The 25,553-nt window shown below is 46.6% G+C and overlaps 1 long non-coding RNA gene across 1 annotated transcript; it reads left to right on the top strand.

Moving 5' to 3' along the window:
• Window positions 1-8,280: 8,280 nt before the first annotated feature.
• Window positions 8,281-22,240, top strand: LOC144149027 (uncharacterized). Its single transcript, XR_013318141.1, has 3 exons — window positions 8,281-8,390; window positions 17,215-17,451; window positions 21,247-22,240. It is a non-coding gene; the product is annotated as an uncharacterized LOC144149027 (long non-coding RNA).
• The last annotated feature ends 3,313 nt before the right edge of the window (window positions 22,241-25,553 follow it).

The following is a 25,553-nucleotide window of genomic DNA, read 5'->3' on the forward strand; positions in this document are numbered from 1 at the left end:
AAGACGAGCCTCTCCCAGCGCAAATGAGAGGGCAGTCGTCAAGATGGCCGCTGCTCCCAATGGACGTGCAGAGAGACAACGATCTCCGATATAGAAAGCGTGGCATGCCGTGTGAAGTTTCCAAAAAGTAACGCCCTTGCCGTTAAACGGCACACAGGAAAGGAATGTATCAGCAAGACCAAGCAAGACTGTTCCCAACGTATTTTTTGGTGCGCGAGTTCGCTTCGCGGTGGTAGAATGTGGCGGTGGGTGCGTGCGGCAGCACGAACACGATACTTAAAGTGGCGATTGGATCAACAACAAGAGTAGGACTCGTCGACGCATAAAAGTGCCGCGTTGTGAAAGCGACCAATCTCCCCCACCGGTGCTCTCGCCATCCTGTACCATTAAGCTCGAAATTAAATATGTTTATTCTCTCTCTCTCCTACACAGCAAGGTGGTTGTCGCAAACGGTTGGGGGGCTTTCTGGCCTATACTTTGTACTTCGGTAGGTGCATACTCGATATAGTCAGCTAACGCCATGATGTTTCTCAAAGCCTGGAATTTCGATTTTGATTAAAAGATGCTACCGTCGTGGTCTGTGACGCAGTGGTGGGGGCGTAAAAGTGAACGTGTTTGCGTATGGGTGCAATCATTTGGTAAGAGCAACCCGCCTAATATCTTCATCAAAAATATTCCAGGAGCTGCACTTTGCTTCTTTTAGTCTTTTAGAACCTAGTCTTTTCCACAATAGCGCCATCGTTTGTAATGTTCAGTTCACGTTGTTTTTTTTTTTTTGTACACAGCGCATGATTGTACAAAGTAATTATACATGTTTTTTTTTGGTTTTCCTAGCCTAAAGTCATCCCTCTTCCTTTATATCCGTGAGTTTCCAGCGCCAGAAAAGAACTAAATACGCCGTAAACACACCGCGATGGGGTTGCTTTATGCAGACATCGCTAAAGCTGGGTCTTTAGACATCGCCCGCTTTGCCCTCCGTCACGCGGGGAGAAATTCTGTCCGTCGTTTTCTGGGAAGGTTCACGAACGCCGTACCGCGCACACCGAGGCACTGCCGCGCGCGCTTGGGGCCAACATATCCATCGTACCATTACTTCCAACGAGCAGAAGCATCCAATGTGCCGTTACATCCAACGTGCCAGCACATCCATCGTGCCCAACATTCAGCGAGCCGAAACATCCCATTTTGAACACTGCATCCAACGCGCCATTACATCCAACACGTCATTACATACAGCGTGCCAATACATCCAACGTGCCATTACATCCATCGAGCAACTTTGACCAAAGCTATCCAGCGTGCCATTACATCCAACGTGCCATTACATCCATCGAGCAACTTTGTCCAAAGCTGTGTCATTACATTAAATTTTGGGCCAGTACATCCAATGCGCCACCACATCCAACGTTTTATTAAATCCAGCACGTAATGCCCTGTGACCTAACCTATCAACATTTGTGGGCTTAATTCAACGCGGTCTGACTGAACACCGCGAATGGAGGGTTTTAGCGTAGCGGGCAGCTTGCGCTACGCTACGCCTTCTCTTCCACGTATAAGTGTTGTTTGGTACAAAGAATGTTGGCACCCACTACAGTTATTTAGTCCTAATTTGAGTGCCGCTGGAAAAACGGCAGGTATTTGAGACGGTTTTGCGAGAGACTCTGGGTTTTGCAATAAGCGAAACATTGAGTTTTGTAATACTTTAATGCTACTGTTACGACTGATAAGTTTAACTGCAGAGCATTTCTTAGCCTCGCCTGTTCCTGCGTCGGACGGTGTCAACAGTTTCGTGTCCGCAGCAGGTGTGCCTCTCCTTCCCTCCTCTCTCTCAACAGCAGCTGGCGCGCGCATGCGTCGTAGTCAGCCCGTTCGCTCCGTCGCGGTCTAGGCCTAACAGGTGCGTGATAGCAGCGCGGTGGGTCGTGGAAGGGCGCGCGCTGCTTGCGCATGCGCGCTCTCCCCCCCCCCCCCCCCCCCCGTACTGCTCTCCCTCTACTGCGCGCGCAGCAAATATAGCGGCTAGCGGTCGCTCGTGTTTCAGTCACTGCGTTGTTCCTTCCTTCCTTGGTTGACGCTCGTGCCCACGTTTTCTCGTATCTGCTACTCCAGCATCACGGAAGAAGCGATGGAAGCAACACTGCCTTCAATCAGTTCTGAGGCCCCAATGCTCTGCATTTACTCGTGTTCCCCTCGCGGGAAGGCGCGGGAATTTTTTTTTCTAACTGCAGTGTTAAACATCTCACTCTCAGTTATAAGTTACATGTAATTACTTTGTTTAACACCGTATGGCTGGTAGCCGCATATATTTTCCACCATGTTTCATGTTTCTACTTCCGCTTTACACGTTTGGTTCCTTCCTTTGGAATTCGCGCTTATGAGTGACTAGAATAGGCGCAGAAGTAATGGATTTACTTTGGAGCTGCAAATGAAATATCTGGGTGTTTCAACGAGCCCAAGCTGCTATGACTATGGGGCGCGCCATGATGGGGGATTTTTCACCGCCTGGGGTTTTTTTAGTGGCGAAAGTACCGACAGACGAGATTTATGGTATTTCGCGTTAATAGAAAAAACGCCGCTGTGGCCGGCATCGTACCACTATCCTTGGGTTCAGTAGCACAACCCCACTGGGCCACCGTATGGCTGGTAACCCCATATATTTTCCACCATGTTTCACTTTTAAACTGATTGGTATTCCATTTGAGTTTGATGCGATTTATTTCTCGATGTGACTTAGACTCCATTATCGTATTTATTCGTGTTCCATCCATATGTTTGGGTATCAGCTGATGTATTTCTGAACGCAAATATTTTTTTCTATTGTGAAGTTGACGCGCCCCTACTGGGACAAAGAAATAAAGGTCTATTTTGTTTTTTGTAAGTCTTGGTACTGCCCTGCTCAGCGTGGTTCTTAAAAACATAAACTGCTTCACTAGACTCTCAAAAACATATATTCGTGGCGGACATTTAGGTGGCATAAAATGCTCCGCCGGATGCTTAAACACGCCCTCCTTCCAAGATATTCTTAATTAAATAAAATACTCCGCTAAATGCAACAAAAAACTCCTCTCTTCCATGGAGTATCGAACAGCCCGAAATACTCTGATAAATGACCCTAAACGCGCCCCTCTTCGGCGGAGTAACAAGAGCGAAAATGCTCCCTCCCTTAAGGGGCGTTTATTAGATATGCAGTTTTAGCTGAGTAAATAAAACTCGGTACACGGAGCACGCTAGAGGACAAGCAATTTACTGCCTATCCGGAGTATTTTCGTTTAGAGTGTACGTCGACGCAGGAATGGCCCAAAATCTCCTACACACCAGTTTTGTGTGCCCCACTCACCCGGAAGTGCAGCAGACCTGCTCATACCTCACCGAGGCACCTCTTCCTTCAATCATGGCAGACCTTCTGGCCATCCGAGATGGGTTATCCTCGTTAGAGCCTCGGCTACACATAAATCTGCCATGGTGCATTCTCCTGTACACAGACTCCACACAGGCAGTCCGAGAACACCGACGTGTCGCCAAGTCGCCCGACTTGACCAGTGATGGGCATCGCATTGCGAACTCATTTTCGTGCCCCGTGCAAGTTCTGTGGAATAGACGTTCGACACCTGCCCGCACTGACGCTGACGCGGCGGCCTGCTATTCCCAGAGGGTGACTAGGCCGCTGCCCCTGCTCCAGTTGTTGCAGAGTGACACCCTCGTCATTCACAAGGAGTCTCTCCGGCGCTCCACGCGTGCCCTTCTTCCTTCGCGTGGGTCGGACCTTCCTGGTGGTTTAACCCGCCGCGAGGAGGTGGCGCTTCGGAGAATCCGCGTGGAATAAGCTTTGACCCCGGCGATAAAGGCCTCATGGAGGACGCAATTTCCCGAAGAAACATGCCCCTTCTGTAAAGCCCCGCCAATGAAGCGACCCTTGTCTCCAGGCAGCACGAGTTCCTCACATGAGGGCCCTCGGGTAACACCCAGGACGGCCACCTGACCTTCACCGCTGGACGCACGGTCCCCAATACTGGCCCCTCTAGGACTTCATTGTCGAGACGGGGCTGCTGGACTACATTTAGTTAATGCCAAAGGGCGTACTTGCGTAATAAAAAAGACTGCTGGCCACATGCGGAGATAGTACGCATGCTAGCGCATCGGCCTCCTTCTTCAGATTGCTACCGTATAGCGTCGGATCACACACGTGTTTTATTAGATGCGGAGCATCTCATGCTAGGGGCTGGGTCCCTCTCTCCCTTGTCGTCCGCCGTCCGCACTCTACGGCGCATGCGCGTCTCTTCAGCCCCGTATGCGCTTGGGCTGATCTCAGCGCAGTCCACTATAAAAAGAAATAGTTAGGTGGCGCCCGGTTTCGATCCACGACTCTCTGGCCGCAACGGGAGGTACGTGGCGCTCTTCCCACTCCGCTATAAACCGAGACGGAAGCATGTGCTATGAACGTGCCTTATGTCGTTCACTCACTCAAACCACGTCAAGAAGCTACTGATACAACGAAGGCATGCCAAGCTGAACGTCAACGGAAACGACGAACTGAAAACTAATGGGAACTTCAGTCGACCACATGGCTGCTTCGCATACTACTCAGAATTCCCCTACAGAAAGATGGTGTAATTTTTTATTTATTCTTTACAGCAAGAGGAGCAAGGCACCTGCAAACGCACGCATCATGAAGCATGCATCACGCACCCGGCATACATTCAGCATAGAAGCAGACAACGATTACGAAAGACTCCTACCGTATGTTCGCTAGTCACCTGCCTGCTTCTTTTCCCCAATTTCAGTCTTTCTTCATCCCTGCCTCTCCGTCTCGCTGGTGAAAAGTGTTCAATTCGAAACCAACAGCCGAAGTTCCATGCGGCACTTTACATGACCGGCTGCAAACCAAGCAGCCGTAAACGCATAAACCTGCAGCACGCAAATTCATACATATTGATATCTGGGCTGCAGCTTGTGGTAATGTACAGCTAGATACCATTTCTGAATATCAAAAGCAGTAGTTGCGACAGGTAAATGAAGCAATTTTCGTCCGTCTCCCGCTCGAATCACAAAGAAACGGTGCCGGTGCATCTGCTGGCTAGTTGGTCATTCAGTGGCTATTAGTTGGTTACGGGTTATCCACGAGCGAGCAGCGAACAACCCAGTGGCAACCCGTGATTCACCGGAGGGTCAGCTCACCCACGCGGGGCAGCGATAACTGTGACCAAAAAATTTATTGTGACTCCCTGGTATGCCCAAGCCTACCTCTTGTGACCTGGGAGACGGAAAAGGGTTTGGGTGAAGGTAGAAGGTGTTATAGAGATCTCAGAATGGGAAGAACCAGAGGAAGGGAGGGAACAGTTGTACAGACAGGAAGAACTAGAAGAGGGGTGCGGGAGGTGTTGAGTGGTACGAAACGAGGAGAGGACAAAGGCAAAGCACGCTCGATCAGAAGCAGAAATGGAAGAAGAATATAATAAGAGAGGTTGTTCCTGACCATCGTCCCTGAAGGGGAAAGCGTATAAGAGCTGCATCTTACCGGTACTCACCTACGGGGCAGAAGCTTGGTGGCTCACTAGAAGAGTTCAACGTAAATTGAGGACGACTGAGCGAGCAATAGAACGGAAAATGATAGGTGTAACATTAGAGGACAAGAAGAGAGCGGAATGGGTCAGTTAACAAACGCTTGTTAAGGACATATAAATAGAAGTTCAGAAGAAGAAATGGGCAGGGCATGCAGTGCGAAGGCAGGATTGCTGTTGGTCATTAAGGGTAACAGAGTGGATTCCTAGAGAAGGCAAGCGTGGCAGAGGTCGGCAGAAAGTTAGGTGGGCAGGCGGATCAAGACGTTTGCGGGGATAAATTGGCCGCGTTAACGGAGGGCCGGGGTAAATGGGAATCAATGGAAGAATCCTTTGCCCTGCAGTGGGCGTAGACGGGATGGTGATGATGATAATTTTCGTGGTGGTGGCGGTGATCATGATGATGATGATGATGATGTTGATGATGAGAGGACCTGTAATTTGTTCTATGAAAACACATAATCAAATAGACATCCTTCTTCGCGCAATCAGGGCGTACGGTGCACAGACATCCAGTCCGCAGACGCGGTTGGTCAATCAGTGACTTAATGTTAGTGGGGCTTATAGTACGGTGGAAACTCGTATAATCAATATAATTAGTGCTATGCACCATCTACAACATTATAGAAAACCGAGGCGACAACTCCTCACCCGATGTTGATCGAGCAAACCGAATTGCACGCACTAGTCGTTGCTAGGATCCCCGCCTTTTTCCAGGCTTACATCCGAGGCATGAAGTGACGACAACATTAACGAAGCGGGCTCGCCTAACACACAAGCAAAACCAAATCAACAGGCTTATTAAACGATCGCGGGCATAAAACTGACAAAACTATATGCAGAGAGGCCTTTTTTCTTGCACAGTGCAAGTCACACGCCGTATCACCACAGAAACAAAGGTGGTCACATACAGCGGCAGGTAAAATACGAGGATTACAAAAACGGCACAAAACGAAGAAATGGAAGCGCTCGAGACCCGTTAAAGCAACCAGTTTTTAAAATTCACCAATCGGAGAAACAAAAATAATAACTAAGACAGTGATCACGATTGTAAAGAAGGTCCTGAGCTGCGGTTGCATCGGGTTGCTGCCCGCAGCTGGGGAGTTGTTGCTCGTCGCGTAAGAGGGGCGTACTTTTGGCCCGAGCAGATTTTTGCGCTTAAAGTTCATCGCTGTCGACGATCAGGGCGCTTACAATGTGCAACCTACCATTGCCTGCGCGGCCGATTCCCGGCTACAGTCATCACGCCTTTGTTTTCCGGTCACTTCTACTTGCCCTTCGTTTGACATGCTGCATCACGCGCTCCTGTCTCTGGAACTTACCCCCATGCAGCTTTTCCTGGTATCTCACCGTCGATTCCTCTCCCTTTGGCTCCCTTTGCATTGCGGTGACTGTTGTTCGTCGACCATCCAAAACGAAAGGTAGAATCAGTCCCTCGCCCTGAAGCTTGACCGTCAGTGCAAAATGACGAAAGTGCGAAAAAGGAATTTCAGGCAGGAACGAGATTTTAAACAAGATAATAGTGCGGAGCACGTTTTTGAGGATGCAGGCGGGCACGCTAAGCAACTGGCAACGCTGCGTGATTCAGCTTCTTCCCACACGTCAAAACGCACGAACGTGATCAAGAAATGTATACAATTGAAACTTGATTGATTGCAGGGTTTAACGCGCCGACGCAACGCAGGCGATGAGGCGCGCCGTAGTGGAGGGCTCCACATTAATTTTGACCACCGGGGCTCTTTAACGAGCGCCGAAATCTCGTACACACGGGTGTTTTGCTTTTCGCCTCCATCAGAAAAGCGGCCGCTGTGGCCGGGAATCGAACCCGCGACCTCGTGCTCAGCAGCGCAACGCCTTAGCCACTGAGCCACCGCGACGGGTAAACCATTGAAACAAGCTGATTTGACAATCTGGCAAGCTGATTTGATTTCACACCCATTCACGCTTCAAAATAATACGACCAGAGAAAAGGTTTCCCGTACATTTGACTTACGGACGGGAAAGAATATTTAGTTCCACATATTGGAGAATCGCAATTACATATATGTTCACTCGCTCGATTAATTCCTATTACCGTGTTGTTTCTTGTGCAAAACGATGGAATGTTTTTCGGCCTCCGGTTCCTCGGAGCGTTTTTTCCTTGTCCTACAGCGAAGTTTGAACCCAATGGGCAGCGGGCTGTGGACGGGCGATGCGTGGCTCCCAACGGCGGTGGGCCACTAACAGTACTTCAGTAGCAAAATTCCAGTCAGTACGCTCCTATTCAACTAACATTATTACGGGCAGAATTGTATTCAATATTATAAACCATTGTAACTTTTCTGCGTTATTGCTCCAGGTAGCTGGACATTTTACAAAACTCTGCTTAGCTAGCTAAGCAGTATGTGTGAATTTTTGTAACTCAGTAATCTTTACAGATTAGCGCAGAATTAATCCCAAGCGGAATACTCCTGAACTACAAAAAGAAATCCCAAGAACTCTTCTAGCCACACTAGCCAACGCGGAAGCTAGGAGAAGCAAACTCCGCTTTCACAACGCCGAGAAATACCTCGTCTGAGGGGAGCAAGGGCGAGGTACGTCGGTAGATAAGACCGTCTATGTGGCCGCACCCAGGTGTCCACACATACACGGCGAATTGGTGGAGCATAGATAATCTTCCGCGACCGTCTCTTACGTCAGCTGGCGTCGGGATTCTTCGAACTACCAGTCTCAGCCGCCAGACGCCGCCACAAAACAACTCCATTCAAGAAGGCTCACAACCGTGTCGCCGCTTCACACCCCAGCGGTCGTCGCCAAAGCTGTTGTTGAGTGCCGTTCTCTACGGTAAATAAGGTAAAGTACAAATTTAATGCATTTCGGTTCTCCTCAGTCTTCCAGTCAAGCAAAACGTAGTGAGGTTTTACTACACTGCTTACCTCACGCGGTGAGCGACGTATTTCATTTTTATAAGAAGGTATTGTATCCTTGGCCAGGAAGAAATGAGACCGGGGGAAAACAAGAGTTGTATACCGCGAGCAGTGTTGTCAGGGTATAGGTCGCCATTTCAAATAACGGTGCGCCCAGTGTTGCCGAGTGCTGACGCCGTAGTGGCAATGTCTGCCTAATCACCAATGCAGGTTGTGACCGATAATCACGTAGGAATGTTATCGTGCCAATTCATGGTGGAATTAGACGCGTTTCGCGTGACTCGGTCTGTAGACTGCCGATGCCGATCGTTGACACAGTGGATCTTACGTCGAGATGCGACCCACATAGCAGGAGGGATAATAAATTCCGATTATATAACACATCACTGCAATAATCGGGAACGGGGGGAAGGATCGAAGTCTTTGTTTAGTGCCGGTTTCCGCTCCCTAACGTAGAAACAGCTGGTTAATCGCCAGCAAAGAAATCAGAAATAACCAACTACAGGTTGGCAAGATGTTCACGGCCACCGAACACATGTGAAAGCGGATGTAGTGGCCTACGACTACCACAGACCGCTAACAAGCCTGGCTCTCCTGTCTACCAGGGCAAACGCAGCGGCTTGCCCACTTCCCCTCCCACAAGATTCCTCCATGCAAACATAACTCCCCTGTTATTGTATAGCGTAAAGACCAAATTGGTTTAGCCCCTTGGCATGATTAGGCTACCTTGGCCAATCCCACGTGAAACTAAAGCCTCACCCGTGCAACATCTGTGTATCTTTGTGCTTATGATTCGATCCCGCAAAGCTCAATCGACACCAGAGGGGAGGGGGTGAGCCGCGTCTGCGGCGGCGCGATGTTAGGCCTAATACTACGCTTTGAGTTCTAACGTTGTCCCCCCGGACCCATAGCTTGATGTACAGTGATTATGAAGTTGCTTAGTATGTCGTGAGCCGAAACTTGGTTACGTAGCGCGAGGTCTAAATAATCGACTGTAGATGTAGCGGCACGCTTTTAGATTTAACTTTGTCGATCGGTAGCCTGTGGAAAAAGTGCTCCTTGTACGTGAAGCTGAGCGTTCGGGTTCACGCAGTAATACGTTAACGCGAAACAGAATTGTTCTAGGATAAGGCGCATACCTCGAAGTTGATCCTGTTCTTTTAGCGAAGTGGTACATACCCGATGCACATACCCTGGGTGGTTTCTAACGCCTACAAATCTTTCCCGATTACGCCTTCGGTCCAATTGTGTAACGTCCTGCATTTGTACAAAACTGCATCGCTGTAGTAATTAACCTACCTCCTTATTTGAAAAGCGTAAATCCAGATAAGTAGTCGAACGAAATTTTGAAAATCTAAAAACAGACAAAATTGAGAAAAAAACATCAGTACGAACAAAACCAAATACGTGCATCTGATGTACCGCCCAAAATACGAATACAATAACACAAAGCCCCGAGAGAAACGAAGGAAACAAAAAGAAAAAAAGAAAATTAAAGCCGTTCCACTCAATGCGAAAGCTACCGGAAGTGCAGAGCAGTGATTCGCCATACTGGGTGGTGGCGCCGTCATCTGCTCACTGCTACCACCCATCACGCTCTTCGCCGCCCTGTCGCACTCCCCTCTTGATGAATATGCAATTCAAATCGGGAAAAGTTCCTGGTACTCCAGCCGAAATGCCACTCAAATTTGCCGCCTTCACAGTGCTCGCGCGCCCCCGGTTTGAAAGTGCGCCAGCGGGAGTCCTGTTCCTTTTATGCTCGCTTTAATTCCGTATGGTGGAGCTGTTTTGCGTCATTTCGAAAGCGCCACTTTATTCTTGCGTGTCTGGAGCTTTTCCGCGTCATTTCGACCACGCCATTTTTTTCTTGCGCGGCCGCTTCTTTCGCTTACTATCGTAAAAACCAAACCAACGAGCGTTCCTAACTAAATGAACGCAGGGGCTGCTGGTTATGTACACAGATTTCGCCTGAAATGTACCTGCAGTTTTCGTTGCGCTAAACAACGGGGAGATGTAGGACAAGCGCCAGCGGTTCACGAGGTTCGAACGGTTGTTACTATTTAAACCGCGTGGTTCTCGAAGCCTCAGCGTGCCTCCCTGCCGTCGGTACACCAGGCTACTTGGGTCCGTTACCTCGCTGCGCCGCCTGATCCCGGCAGTCGCTTGACATCGACCGTTAGCGAGCTACGACGACAAGGCGAGCCTCTGCACTTAAAAATCGCGAAAACACACCAAATGTGTTAACTTCCAGCGTTAGCACGAAAAAATTGCGTAATTGGCGGAAGTAAAACATGAATCTTTATCATAACGTAAAAGCGGCACAATTACCAAAAGATATATTGCAAACCCCGAAATTGCAAAAAACAGAAAAATCAAAATTTCAGAACAAAGAGCCAATAAAATACAAAATATGCGCCTAATAACACGTACAATTTTTTGCCGAATAACCCCACAGCCACGACGGTGTAGCGCCTGAATTTCCACAATATAGCATATTTTGCGAAAGTTCCACCTAGAATCGTTATCATAGCGTAAATGGACATAGTTGGTCGAACGACATTTTGAAAATTTAGGAATAGGTAAAATATACAAAAACGAAAAATGGCAAACTGTATATCGCCCAGAATTTCAACAATAATGAAGATTTCACGGAAATTCCACCTGTAATCGTTATAACAGTGTAACTGAAGACGATTGGTCGAACGGAATTTTGAAAAAAAAAAGAAATCAGAAAAATATCAAATAATTGCGGAAAATTGCGAACAGTGTAACCCCCTGAATTTCCACATTATGCCGATTTCGCGAAAGTTCCACCTGTATTCGTTTGATAGCGTAAACAGAGATAATTCGTGAACGAAATTTCGAAAAAACTAAAAAACAGGATAAATATAAAAAATACGCAGAAAACTGTTAACCTTGTAACGTGTTGCACTCCCACAATACGGCAGATTTCGTGAAATTCCCCTTGTAATCTTATAATAGCGTAAATGGAGATAATTGGTAAAACGAAGTTTTGAAAAAGTAAAAACTAGGAAAAATATAAGAAATTTGAAAAATGGCGAACCATGTAACGCGCTGCATTTCCACAATGATGCAGATTTCTCGAAAATGCCGCCTGTAATCCTTATACTAGCGTAAATGGAGATAATTGGTCGAACAGAACTTTGAAAACTACGAAATTAGAAAAATATAAAAATGTTACTGGAACTGGCTAAAGGTGTAATGCCCTGCATTTTTAGACTATGCACATTCGGTGCAAGTAACACCAGTAATCGCTGTAATAGCGTAAACGGAGATGATCGGCCAGACAGGATTTAGAAAAACTAAAAAACATTGGTTATAAAGAACTCACAGTCAACACAAGTGGCGTAGGAATGCTACACGTTAGTAGAAAATTCTCTGAATTCATGCATATTCTTAAACCTCCTCCTAAAAAATAGAAAAAGAATTAAAAATTATGAAAAAAAACTGACGAAAGCAAATGTACGCATGAGGACGAAGATGCGGTCAATGACGAAATCAAGGTGAAAACACAGAGGCGTTACGGGCCCGTACGGGTTCCTTGATCAAGGAACCCGTGCGGGTCCCGAAACGCACCTTGACTTGGTCAGTGTCCGCAGCTTCGTCCTCATCATGATACCTTACTAGACGAACTTTGGTCGAACACTTGACTACAAATGTACGCACTCCATACATATACTCCAGAAAACGAAGATTAAAAAAAGCTTGAATTCAACATCGTAATCAACAATAAATATAGCAGAAGCGAACCAACCATGCATGTAACGCCCTGCGTTTTCACAAAACTACATAACTGGAAGAGTTAATAGGTTTCACCGTTACAATTGTGACCATGGGTTTAACTATCCGAACGAAATTTTAATAACATTTGAGAATAAACACATAGAAAACATAAAAATTATACGTGTGAGTTTAATTAAGAGAGAAAATACATCTTATACACCTTCCATAGAACACGGAAGCAAAAATGAAAATGTGCGTAAGGGAGCGATGAAAACACGAATAACAAGCCATCAGAATGAGAAGCTTACTTCCGCTTGCGCATTTCGAAGGCGAAATCCTAGCAATTACAAGACTTCTCTGCTGCTGCATCGTGTTTGCGCCCGTTTATTCGCTTTAGTTTCTTCGCCTTTGGGGGTAATCGCTCACAGGCAGGTTAGCTGCATTTCCCGCGGCACTGCTCTCCTCTGCTCTCTGCTCTCCTCTGCTCTCCTCAGAGTCACTGCTCCCTCTGCGCGCAGCCGTTTAGAGTACGTGCCGTCAGCTGCACCGATCATGGCGCACGCATCAGACTAGTTCTTGTTCTATTCCAACAAGGTGTCAGGTTAGCGCTGCGGTTAGCACACCTGACATCTGCTCTGGCGACCTGCAACCAAATCCGGCACGAACCCGATTTTTCTCTTTACGGTGGCAGCAATTTTGGAAGCATTCGTGTTGACGCCGACGAGGACAACGACGACTGAAACTACGGCCACTTTTCGCATTTGCTGGGACACCTACAGCTTTCGCCTTAAAGGGACAGACAACCGATTTTTGTTGAGTATATCTATCTTGGGTGCTCAGCCTCTGGCGGAAGCCGGTCATGCAGGCAGGAAGCTTTTTCCTATTCTCTAGCCACCACATCGGTCTGGCACAGACTAGCTTTGCCATGAGCTTTGAGACACAAGAAGTAAGCGACACCGGCCTGTATGAAGAGATGTCTGCTGTATCCTTGTTAGGTTTAGGCACCGGCCCCACCCAGGCCAGATAGTGTACTGGATTTGGTCAGCCACTTGGAACATAACAGAGCATATGGCTTGTCCACCGTTGCTGTGTTTCTTGATGTGGCTAAGGCATACGACTCTGTCTTGCAAAGTGCTATTTTGAGTCATCTGCAAGAACTGGAGGTGACAGGACACCTACTCCGCTTCATTCGAGTCTTCTTGACCGACCGCTTCATGCAGGTGCGGGTAGAGAATGTTTTTAGTTCAAAAAGAACTGCAGTACGCAACCCCAGGGCAGTGTTCTGCAACCAATTCTCTTCAATGTAGCCATGACTGCCTGCCTTCTACGCTGAAGAGTCATCGGTCAAACGCTCGTATGTCAACATATGCGGATGACATCTGCATGTGGCTCACCAGATACCAGACAAAGCGATTGCGGGTAATACTACAACATGCTGTTTGGTCTGTTCAAGCGTATCTTTCAACAGTGGGGCTGACACTATCACAGGATGAATCACGTTTTGTTCTATTTCCTGGTGTACGACGCAGGTCTGCGCGTCTCAGGATAGAACAGAATGGCATCCCCATCCGCCAAGCTACTTACGTTGATTTCTAGGAATTGTTCTCGACCATAGGTTGAATGGGCCAAAGGCCATCAACTCTATGGTTTCCTCTGTGGTGCCCAGACCTAATGTACTGCGGAGAATTGCTGGTGTGACGTGGGAAAACCACCCAGACTCTATGGTCAAGTTGAACGAAGCCTTGATCTTGAACTGCATGCTCTATCAGCTGCCTCTCATATCGCCTTCAGAGACACAACACGAGCGGTTGGAATCCTTACAAAGAAAAGGGCTTAGGCTGTCTCTTGGCGTTCCTCAAGCAGCTGGAAAAGATCCTCCATGAGGCGCAGCCAACACCTCTTCGTCTTCAGGCGTCTCAACGTTTGCTTATGCAAGTGTTGCGTCTCGGAGAAACAAGTACTGGATTAGCATTACTGCGGCATCGACGATTAAGGGCAGAGTCTCGTGCTCATGCAACCCTAAATACTCTTGGAGTGCTGTATCCCAAATGACCTGGGGAAAAGGGCTACTTTGTACCCGCCTTCTTCTCACGAGAGTGTGGACTGTGCATTGACTGTGCATCCGCATATGCGCTCGAAGCGTTGTACACCTATTGCTGAAGCACGATCACTGGTGCTGGAGCATTTGGCACGGGAATACGGGGACTCTCTGCACATATACAATGATGGATCGGTTGACGCAAAACGTGGGGTGTGCATGGCGGCTTTTTTCATACCCAGTTTGAATATTTCGTGGGCTGCCAGGGTGACGCCGTTGGTTTCATCTACAGGGAGTGAGTGTGTTGCCATAGAAGCTGCGTTGCTCCAACTGTCATCGTTTGAAATGCAAAAGGTCGCAATATTCAGCGATTCAAAGTCAGCCCTTCACCTGTTGCAGCGGAGTATACCTGTTCAAAAGTCCTGTCAGCCATCCCTATTTCTAATAAAGCGGCTCAAGCATGAAGGTTTCACCATGCAATTCCAGTGGATCTCGTCGCACGTCGGTGCAGCGGGAAACGAACATGCTGACAGCTTATCCAAGAACGCCTTATCATCTACAAGGACGGTGAAAACGGGGTGCGATTTCCAACGCATACAGAAACAGACCGTTGCGTGTACTTTATGCAGCTGCGGCGACCATTACATACACCAGTCGTGACGAAAGGCCTGAAGAGAGCCAAAGCCTGCCTGCTCCACCGAGTAAGAACAGACTCAGCCCGTACACCAGCTTGGCTACATAAAATCAACATTGTTTCATCCCCTTTGTGCCCCTCGTGCAGTGTGACTGGTGACATTGATTCCTTCATTATGAACTGCTCCAAAACCAACCCTGAGCGGACGAACTTTTTTCGTGATTTACAAAAGTTAGGAGTGCCCCATGCTACACCGGAGGACACTATTTTTCCTGGGGACCAGTGGATTGTGCGAAGAGAGGTGTCTCATCTCCTACTCGGATTCTTGCAGTCCACAGGACTAAGTGAGGTGTGGTGACATTGTGTGTCTGTTATTTTAGGACTAACTGAGGTGTGATGACTTTGACAGTCTCTGATATTGTATTGGGGACGATTAGGCGGAGCAATTACCGCCAGCTATGCAAGGCTAAGTCCGCCTCATTCAGCAATACTTACTTCTACTACTCGAGTATATCTTCTCTATCCAAAATGAAAGGGCATTACTGAAAGCACCTTAACGAGAAACGGTTTTGCTGCTAACGCGCTAGAACTTTTTAAACCGAAATGTTTAGATCTACGAGTCGGACATCTCCTCCCAAAAATAATGCTGGCAAGCATGACACAGTAGCACGGCAACATACTTTTGTCTGTTTACGAAATAAAAAGCGATATTAAATAACTTGTCCCCAGTTAAAAAAACACGTTAATCGCAGGCTTTCTTATTCCTTTTCGTGTGTTTTTCTATTCACCAGTCTATTTTGCACGAAGGCGCAATCTGTTGGGATGGACGACAGGTAGAATCCGGCTTCACAATGTAGAGGTCGGAAGTTCGATTCCTTCCGGGCTCACCTTTTTTTTTTCATTTTAAAAAAAAGCTGCCTTTGGCGTATTTGGAAACTGAAATGAATATTTTGGCAGAACAAACGCCCCTGACAGGCGAATCATCAAAGCTCCTTCACTGGATCTGTTTACTGAACGCTGCCATTGATTCTGGGCGTGGATGTTCAGTCAGCCACACTGAAAGCAGCCCAGCTGTGACGCGCGGCGTGTCTTTAAAATTTTCAAAATAATGTTTAAAAATACATATACAGTTTAAACTTATACAAATACTTGTGTTAAAATGTTTTCATTGTGTGAATAAACGTTTCAGCAGTTACAGTAGCTGCTAGGTTTGCAGGTCACGTGATCGGAACACATATTGTAGCGTAAAGTTTCGACACTACGAACAGCCCTCCTTGTTATTTCAGAAAGTTTGCTGCCAAATTAAAATTATTTCCGCGAATTTACTTTTAAATTGCTTGCTGTCCCCGGGCTAAATAAAACGCTGGCTTTCATATGAGCTAGAAAACATATATGCGAGAAAAATCGGTTGTCCGTCCCTGTAATATCGCGAAAACAGGCCAACTATGTAACGTGCTAGATTGGAACTATGTGCGTGTTCATTATTCCCCTCCCCTATGTCCCTTTCGTAAAGCTCTGGGAGACAACATTGATCTGCTTCAACACAGGGAGGCAGAGGATCATCATACCGATCTACAAAAATCTCCGCACAGCTCTGGCTGCCCGACAATAAAGCTGTTTGTCTTTCTCTCTCTCACCCTCGTTGGTAATGGTTTGAGGACATTTGTAATGCGATGAAGCGAATGCATCAAAACAGCTTTTCCCTGTCCTTAAAATAAATGCCGAGAATAGCAATAACTGTGCGCATCCATTTCTCCTCAACATACTGTAGGCCAAATGCTTAAAATTGTACTGCATGGCAAGCTGCGCCTATTTAGGTACACTCGCAAAGGAACTCCATACATGTGCAACATATCGTAAATATAGTCTAATAATGGTCTGTCATCGGTAGCTTTACGCAGTGTGTCGTAAACCTAATGCGTCGTACACCTAACCTGGGGTAAATATAGGCAGCGCTCGTCCTGTGTGCCTCAGCTTAGGTCTTTGTTTTTGTTGCGCTGTGTTGTTAGGTCGTAAACCTGTTTCACGTGCTCTATACCGCCACAATTCCGAAAGAGTTAATTATGCACAAAATTATTCGTATGACGGTCGGTGTTCTTAAGAGCTCTCAGGTAACAGGCAGAAAAATGTTGGAGGTGGACGCGAAAAGCGAACGGAAAGGCCGAGAAGTTATCCAGGCACCTTCTCAACACTACTATGGGATCATCATGGTAGTTCCAAGCAGTGTGTTGCTGCAAACGCGCTCTTTGGAATGCTTTTTGTTTATTTGAAGTTTTTACTAGGTACTTGCTTTTAGTTTTGCCAGTTCAATGAAACATCATGGCATTTATGCAGGGGAGGAAGATCTGAGCAACGGCTTTCTTGTATCAGAAAAGATGGAAGAACTTGCTGCTGAAATACGGGTGGCTCTCCCATCCATCACGGATCACCATATGACGAGGCTCATGAGAGACCTGACTGACAAAGGCGTGCACTCCAAGGAAGACGTGTTCAAAGTGGGCGCCGTCGATTTGGTAAACGCTCTTGGGACAGAAAAAGCCAAGAAACTGGTGGCCTACTTCAACGCCAAACGTAAGTGAGGCAATGTCTTGTTCAATTTTTAGGCACCTCGTTGGCGGTCTCTGAAAATAATTAATGCGAAAATTCACGTCAGCAATTACATAGAATGCGTGGAACGTACGCAACAGAGGAAATCAGATAGCCAATGAAAGCTTAACTAACGAGCGCATCTACTGGTTGCTGCGACTTGGTGGCAACGCGGTGCTTCCTTCTTGCCGCGTCATTCCCTGTTTGCGTCCTTCCTTTATTCCACTTAGGTATGACATTTTATTTGCAAGCGCCACATCCGTTTGTTCTTCATTTTCATCTTATTCTCTGCAAACCCAAGGAAATCGTTCCCAGTATCCCAGATTTTGCTTTAAAAAAAACTCCGCTGCTAACTTGGAAACTTTTATTAGACAAGCCCCTGGGATGTGGCGTGTGGGAAGGGTACTGGCCGTGACGAAGGACAAAAGCCTGCGTCCCGTCAGTGCCTCGGTTACTGCTAGACAAAAAGTCCAGTTACACTAGAGCTATTTTATTCAAAGGTGTGTTCCTTAAACTTATGAAGCTTAAAGGGGCCATGAAGAGAAAACACAAGTTTGGTTCATTCAAAAGAGTGTCTCGTTAGAATCATACTGACACCACTTTTAACGTAAACTTCGCTCAAATAAGCTACATAATTAGGAAAAACGGGAATGGTCATGCGACCCACCAGCTCATTTCCCGCAACAGAACCTATGATGTCACATGAGCTAAGCTCTGCGATTGGCGGAGGCTGGCAGAAGCAGACGCAAATTAGGTAGAGCTTACAAACTAGACGAACGAGCGATTGGCGCTTAAATTTAGGGCACATTCTTTACAAAGCAATAAGAATGATGGGACAAACAGTGGAAGTTATGAAAGCACATGTAAACATAGAAGTACGGATGCGTTCTGCTGTTCGTACTGCGCACAGCATGCTTGGTTTAGCTGCACAGCACTATGGTGCTTGGGGTTGTCTCAGACGACACTGGCCGATTGACGCACGCAACGGTGTCTTACGTGACCCCATTTGTCGAGCGAGCACTGTTTCAGGGAACGAATATTTTCTCCCAGAACAAAAACAAGCCAGGTTTAAATGCGGGCAAAAACAAACCAAATGCTTGCCACGGTATGGTGGCGCCATCTAGGTTACGGAACGTAAAGAAACGCGGGAACAAACCAACACCGCTGTACAGGGTGGAGACAACCTTTGAACGGTCCCGTGCCGCCGCAATTGGGCCGACGGGCTCAACGCGTTATTCTTTTCGTTTCCCACGAGACCTAGCAACGCGAAACAGACAATATGATTCAAACTTCTCCAGTAAACCGCGTTGCGGCGATAATTTTAGCGCGGTTTTGACACAATGACTTGCTTCGGCGGCGAGCCAGCGACCCAAAATGGCGGCGCCAGCGTATACGTGTCTCTACATTGTACGGCGGATGCGTGAATGAAGGTACTCTAAGCTGCAGAGCGGTCGGTTCCTGTGATGTCATTTGGGACCACGAAAACGTACGATTGAGCGGGAAAATCAAAATTTTAACCTAAATTGTTTAATTTCTCAGTGAATAAAGCATCGTTTGTATCCGGACAAGCGCTGGGGGCACTATAAAACACGAAATCTTTCGAATAAAACCAACTTGCATTTTCCCTTCATGGCTGCACACTAAAGGAAAGGACACCGTACGTGGAGTTGCTTGCAACGTTCCATCGTACATCAGGTCCTAAGACCCCAGTCGTGACTTGGTGGTGTTGAGTGGTGAGGTAGCATCTCGAGGCCCACGGTTTTTTTAGCGGCCTCAGAGCTTCCCCCACTGTTGCATACACAACCATGTTGGAAGGGCCAATTGTGTCGTCAGAGGCGCGGCGACATGCCTGTAAGAGCCGTAGGGTTTTCGTCATGGATGACCTCTCAAAGGCTGCGCAGGTCCCGCAGCCAGACCGCATGCGTTCCACTCACACTGGTGACCTCCGCTGTTCTCTCCTTGCTCCTCTCTCTCCTTCACGTGATCGCCTCCGCCACCGGGCCTCCGACAACTCCTGATTGTCTCGATCCTTGCGCATGCTCGTGCTCTCACCTTAAACAATCCTGCACTATTTCGTTTGCACCGTCTGCTTGGTGTTTTTCTGGTGTGGTCTTCCAGCGGCATGCCTTTCTTTTTGCGCTTTCTTCGCTTTACAGGTTTACAGGTTTTAAAAGCCCTGTAACCACTCCTTCGGGGCTCGATTCGCCACATTATTTCTAACCGTTTTTTCTAATCTATACAACAGAGCTGTTAACGTTTCTGTCGATGGCGTGCTTCGAGGAGATTCAGCTACAGTTTGCATCATTGCAAATACCCACTGCTCCTAATCTTAAGGGCTGATCTGACAGACCCTGTCACGCTGTCGGAGCTAGTGCTGCAAGAATATTAGCTAACTATTTAGGGGCTACCTAACCACAGCACTTGACCCGGCCACTTACTCAAAGTGTTAAAAAAATGCTTGCGGTGTTGAAATAAATATACAATGTGTTACCGGTGTCCTTTGGTCGGTGTTAAAGTGACCCTAGAGCACCTTTTTGAAATTATTGTCAATGTTGAATGTTTTCATAACATAGCCAACAACCTTATCCCGTACTTAGAATGGCGGGGTCAGGAAGAACGTCAGATAAAAATTACTGCTCCATGTCCATCACATAAGTTCAAAACTTGCTCGAAATATTTTTCTATCTTTCCCGCTCTTGGTGTTCTTTGAGCGCTCGAATTACGTTATTGGGGCGATGCAGCTCCTTTCAGTCGGCTTGCTTTTAGGCGCGGGAAGAAACGCACTCGACAGCTGTTCAAAAAACGCTGCAAAAAAAGGAGAAACGGAAGGCGGATCTGCTCCGACAAGTCGCAGTGCCGTTGTGTTCTGGCGATAATTGTAGCCTTCGCAGTGCTTCCACTCAAGGAGGACAGACTGAAAGCGTTTCTCGGAAGTCCTCCGAAGTCCCTTGAGCACTTGGGAATGCATCGACGAGGGGAATGCACTATGCCAGCGTCCTGGCGAGAGGGGGCGTTTTTTTTTTTTTACTGTTGCTTAGACTTCCCTCTCAAGGTTCGATTGTTTGCGTAGCTTGGACCACGGCCGGGGGGCTAGAGCAGCGGCGTTCGCGCTTTCACAGCGCGCGCCGCCGCTCTAGCCCGGCCGTGCTTGGACAGACTCACGCCCTTTTCTGCGACGCCGGGGCCGCTGCAAACTGCCACCAGAAGACACATCACAAACTATGAAGCGCAGCTGCGTAAAGGGTTATCGCCGAGGAAGGCATTTGTTTGTATCCCCCGTTTGACGTTCTCTTTAGTTCCGAACTTATAACCAGCTCATTAGGAAAGAGTAGCAAGTGGTGTGTTGTTTACAAATATTCCTTAAATATATACTGGTCTCTGTTGAGCACTGTAACTAAGGCGGCACGAACCATATTAAGGTATGTACAACCACACCGACCTACTGAACAAAATACCCGTATGCACATCAATTTCTACAGGTGCTGGCATAATCGGAGAGTCGCGAGCGAACCCGAGCGTATTAGGACAGCAGCTCTTTAATTTGCTTTACAGGAATAAAATTTGTGCGTCATTTCTGGTTAGCTACAAGGGTGTTCTAAAACGATGACGCCATCACAGATTAACTAGGCAGTGTCATAAAACAATTCCGTCGAAATCTGCGCTTACCAAGCAGCGAGTTTGAAAAGAACGATAGCGCGGTCTACAACACTGCTGTTTGGGTTTATATTCGCAATAAAATTGATTGCCTCCATTACGGTGCGTTTTCTTTTCTTTCTCCAGGTGAGTTGTTTGGGCCTAACAACGCCGAAGTAAGGTGAGGTACCAACTTAGTGTGCTCGTACCGCGTGCATGGCGCTATTCCTGATAATAAACAAGCACTGTTAATGTGCAACAGAGTGCACACAGAGAAATTGAACGTACACGTGCTATTAAAACTGACTAACCAGTAATTTAGAGTAGCGAACGTCGGAACCATTTCCCCCCTTCGGCGTCTTTCATTCAGTACCAGGGTTACTTGTCCAGGATGAGCCGACAATGCCGGCCGCGTTTATTTAAAACGCGAATACTTAACGTTAAGTCATTTGTCGCTGATTGTCACGTACCGTCTCGGCGGGTTAAAACCCCAAGGAAAGATAAACCACACAACATAATGACACTCAAGACAACACAGATCCGAGCAACCATAGTCCTTCCGTAGACAAACATACTTTACCATTTTTTCCCAAACGAAAGTTGAGAGAAGCGAGAAAGCTCTCTAACATCAAAACTGCGTAAAAGTGCCCCAAAAATTACGCTAATTGTGGGGCCAAGCCTCGCTTAAAGTGCGTCCAAGCGGTCGGCAAACATTCAAAGAACCAAATCGCGAACGAAGAACGAACCCATCAGCCCATTTTTCACGCACTACGTAAACGCATCTACGAACGACCTGAATGTACATACGTCCGATACATGGTTTATGCTAAGGTATACCATTGTTCTGCTTCTCGTTGATCCATGCGTGCATTGTGTTATCTACAACCGTTCCTTTTTTCGCGACTTCCAAGTAACCGTTTCGACACAATGTGGGCCCGGTATAGAGCAGGCACCTGTGTCCACAGGTCTTATCAGAAATGTTTGGTATAGCAACCGTATAAGGAGAAATGCAGTAGTTTTTTGACAGGACCCCAACGGGTCTTTTAAGAAAGCTTTCGCTAGAAAAACTAAGGAATCCACATAAAACAAACGAACATTTTAACCAAGAAGTAGTATCCAACACCTAGAAAAACTGCATAACAGCCTAAGCTACGATATGAGTGGACCAACTTTGACTTTTTACCAGTCGAGCCAATGAATCATCATGTGCAATGATTAAGCAGTGACTGACCGCAGCTTCTCTCCCCATTGTGTGCACGCAACCCCGGCCACCCTCGCTGCGCCGCCGGCGACACTCGTCGCCACGGGCTGCTGGGATCCGAGTGGGTCAGATCACGGAATGGTCGCTTAACGTCAGTGTAAAGTGGTGGAAAGATTAGCGTTAGCGAACAATTTAATAGATCATGGTTTTTTCGGTTTTGGGTGGGTAAATAATACTGCCTATGTTCGCAGCAGCACGCAGCTTGTGTAGCATTAATAGGGGTAAATTCAGTCACTTCGACCTAGAGAAAACAACTGCTTCATTCTTAAAGCGTCGAAGCACAACGCTGAAAGACAGTTGTAGTTCGAACTTCGAAAACATAACAATTGGATTCGCGCATGGGTGTTCACGATTCACACAAGCTAATATTGAAATTATAATAATCAAGAAGTCAGTAGATGTCTGTAGGGTAAACTAAATCAGGGATTGAAATTTCTCCACGATAAAACAAAACGCACGCATTGCTTTTTATTCTCCGTTCACAATTATTGACGAAAGAAACCTATGTAAGAATACATGTATTGTTGCAAACCAATTCAGGCATGAAAATTTATTCACGGTAAAACAAAACGAATGCGTTGCTTTTTCATCTCCGTTCGCAGTTGTTGAGGAAAGAAACCTATGTAACCTATGTAACCGTAATAGAGCGCAATGATGAAGCGTGCATGCTGTGCAAGAGTTCGCGAAAACTATAAGTAAAATTGAGAGTAATACATTCCGTCCAGATAAAAGCAACACTCATTTTTCCGGAGTCATAAGGGTGTACACAGGGTGCACGCCGATAGTCGGTGTGTAGAGGAGGTACCGAGAGTAAAAGAATGGTCTCGAAAAAAAACTGGGGTGTTTTTAACCTTCGAGGAACGGAAATAAGGAGTAGTACAGAAGGTGATTGCATCACTCGCATGCCTAAAAACGCGTACATCTGCAATTCTCACCGACCCGATACTCGCTGAAATCAAGTGGGACAGCAAAACACCTCCTGGGGAGAGAAAAATATGCATAAATTCAGATAATTCTCCACTAATGCGTAGCATTCTTACACCGCTTTTCTAGAATTTGACTTTTTTACAGCCAAATGTGCCTATGAGTATAGAAAGACGTTGGATTATTTTATTCTTTTACAGCGAATCTGTTACCCGCTTGTTGGCCGGAACATTTGGTTTTGTAAACAAGAAACCCAGACAGAACCCAGCAGTTCTCGCGCGACACGCCGAATGCATGCGTCAATCTAATCAGACGGGAAGCATAGAACTCACTATTCGTTCCAATAAAGAAAACCACAAAACTTTAATCAAACCGCAAGATAATTATAAGGCCCTGTGAACAATGCGAAAACAGTCCAACGCGTTCCCGGAAAGGATAAGGTTTCAGCTGCTTTTGAAAGGGCTGTTTTCCTCATTCGAAGCCGCCGTGGGAAGGGAAACCGCATAAATGCCTTGATTTTATTCTGACAGTGCCATACTGCAAAGTAATTATAAAACATACCCGCTAACAGCACGTGTAGTGTTTGATACAGCTTCGCTAGACATTCCCGTTTGCAGGGGGAACGGTGGCGAATTTTTCGAAGTTTGCTTCTGGTTTTTGCCAATGATGTAAATGTATACCATTATAGCGATGGTGTGCAAGGCGTACTACAGAGTTGGCCCTTTTAGGCTATTTTTTATTCGTTTTACCAGCGCTCCTTTGCGGACGTTTCCTTGTTTATTCTTCGGTTTTTTCTCAAGGAGGGGGGGGGGATGAATAGCATGCATATTTTTTTTTAATCAATTTTGTAAAAATTTTTATTTTTCTATTATTCGCAGTTTTTTATTTTTCAAAATTCTGTCGGCCCAGTTATCTTTATGGACGCTACTGTAACAGTTATAGGTGTTACTTTCAGCAAATATGCATTTTTTGGAAGTGCAGGGCGTTAAACGGTTCTGGATATGGGGCTACTCAGCAAAATATGATACGCATTAGAAATAAAATTTCTATTCAGGTTTAGCTGAAACGTTGTCCCGGTCCTCTAAAAAGAGAGCTGCTGCGATACTTTAGCGGGACAACTGCGCGTACATGACGCTTTTCCACCCTACTCAATACCCGCCTGGTAAAACCGACACCTTCATCCTACCAAAGGTATACAGGACGTCCACGATTCCGTTGACCAGTCCAGTCCTCCTGGAGTAGTGTTTAGGAACTACTAATGTCCCGATTAAAGAATTTATTGTGATTTCCATACGTCTTTACGCAAAAGAAGAATGAAATAACATATGCTCAAAGAGTTCTAAAACATGTTCGCGTCCCCTCCTTAGCAGCAGAGGGCATGGCCACCAGCCGTGGCGAATGGCTGTTCACTATCCGTACGACATTTAAAGAAACACCGAAACACTGTTGTCAACGTCTATCACTATCTCAAATACTTACAAAACAACGTGATTAAACGCATCGATTACTTAGATTAGGTGGCGACGAAGTACAACATCTGAATATTTTTCTTGTAAGGACAGCGCATAAGATGGTTCTCTCTGTTTCGGTCCGAACATTTTTTTGCGCTCTCCGAGGACGTCGCTCAAACAATGTAGCGGCTATTGGCCAGCTTCTTTTCACTTCTAGCAATGAACGCATTCGATAGCTACTTTGCCGACATCAACAACAAAATGAAAGCAAGCACAAACTTTAAGGCGTATCTGCTGCGACGAACAAACCACGCAGTTCCGCTGGGTGCTGAGGATAACTACAATGTTCACGGTGATGGCAGTCATGAAGGAAAGAGGAAAAGTGTTTATCGGCAGTGCGTCAAAGTGTTTCGAACACTGTTACGCTGCTTGACTGTTGCAAGCAAAGCCAAAGGCCATTACTTTTCGCTATTTTACTTTCGCCGCAAAAAAAACGTAAACAAACTATGGTTTCGCGAATTACTCAGCACTTGCTTCTGAATGACGTAAGCACGCTCCAGCTGCCTCCTCGTACCGAGAAATGCATCTGAGTAGCTTTTGCGCACGTGCGCAGCATGAAGCATATTTTCACACTCAATATACAGTTTAAAATAATGACCGTTCATTATTTTGATTGATTCATTATTTTGACCGTTCATTATTTTGATTGATTGATTGTAGGGTTTAACGCGCCAACGCTACACAGGCGATGAGGCGCGCCGTAGTCGTGGGTTCCGGATTAATTTTGACCACCTGGGGATCTGTAACGTGCACCAAAA

This window comes from Haemaphysalis longicornis, unplaced genomic scaffold (genome assembly GCF_048455015.1).
Source record: "Haemaphysalis longicornis isolate Haplotype H1 unplaced genomic scaffold, Haemaphysalis longicornis Haplotype H1 scaffold_8, whole genome shotgun sequence".
Lineage (NCBI taxonomy): Eukaryota > Metazoa > Arthropoda > Arachnida > Ixodida > Ixodidae > Haemaphysalis > Haemaphysalis longicornis.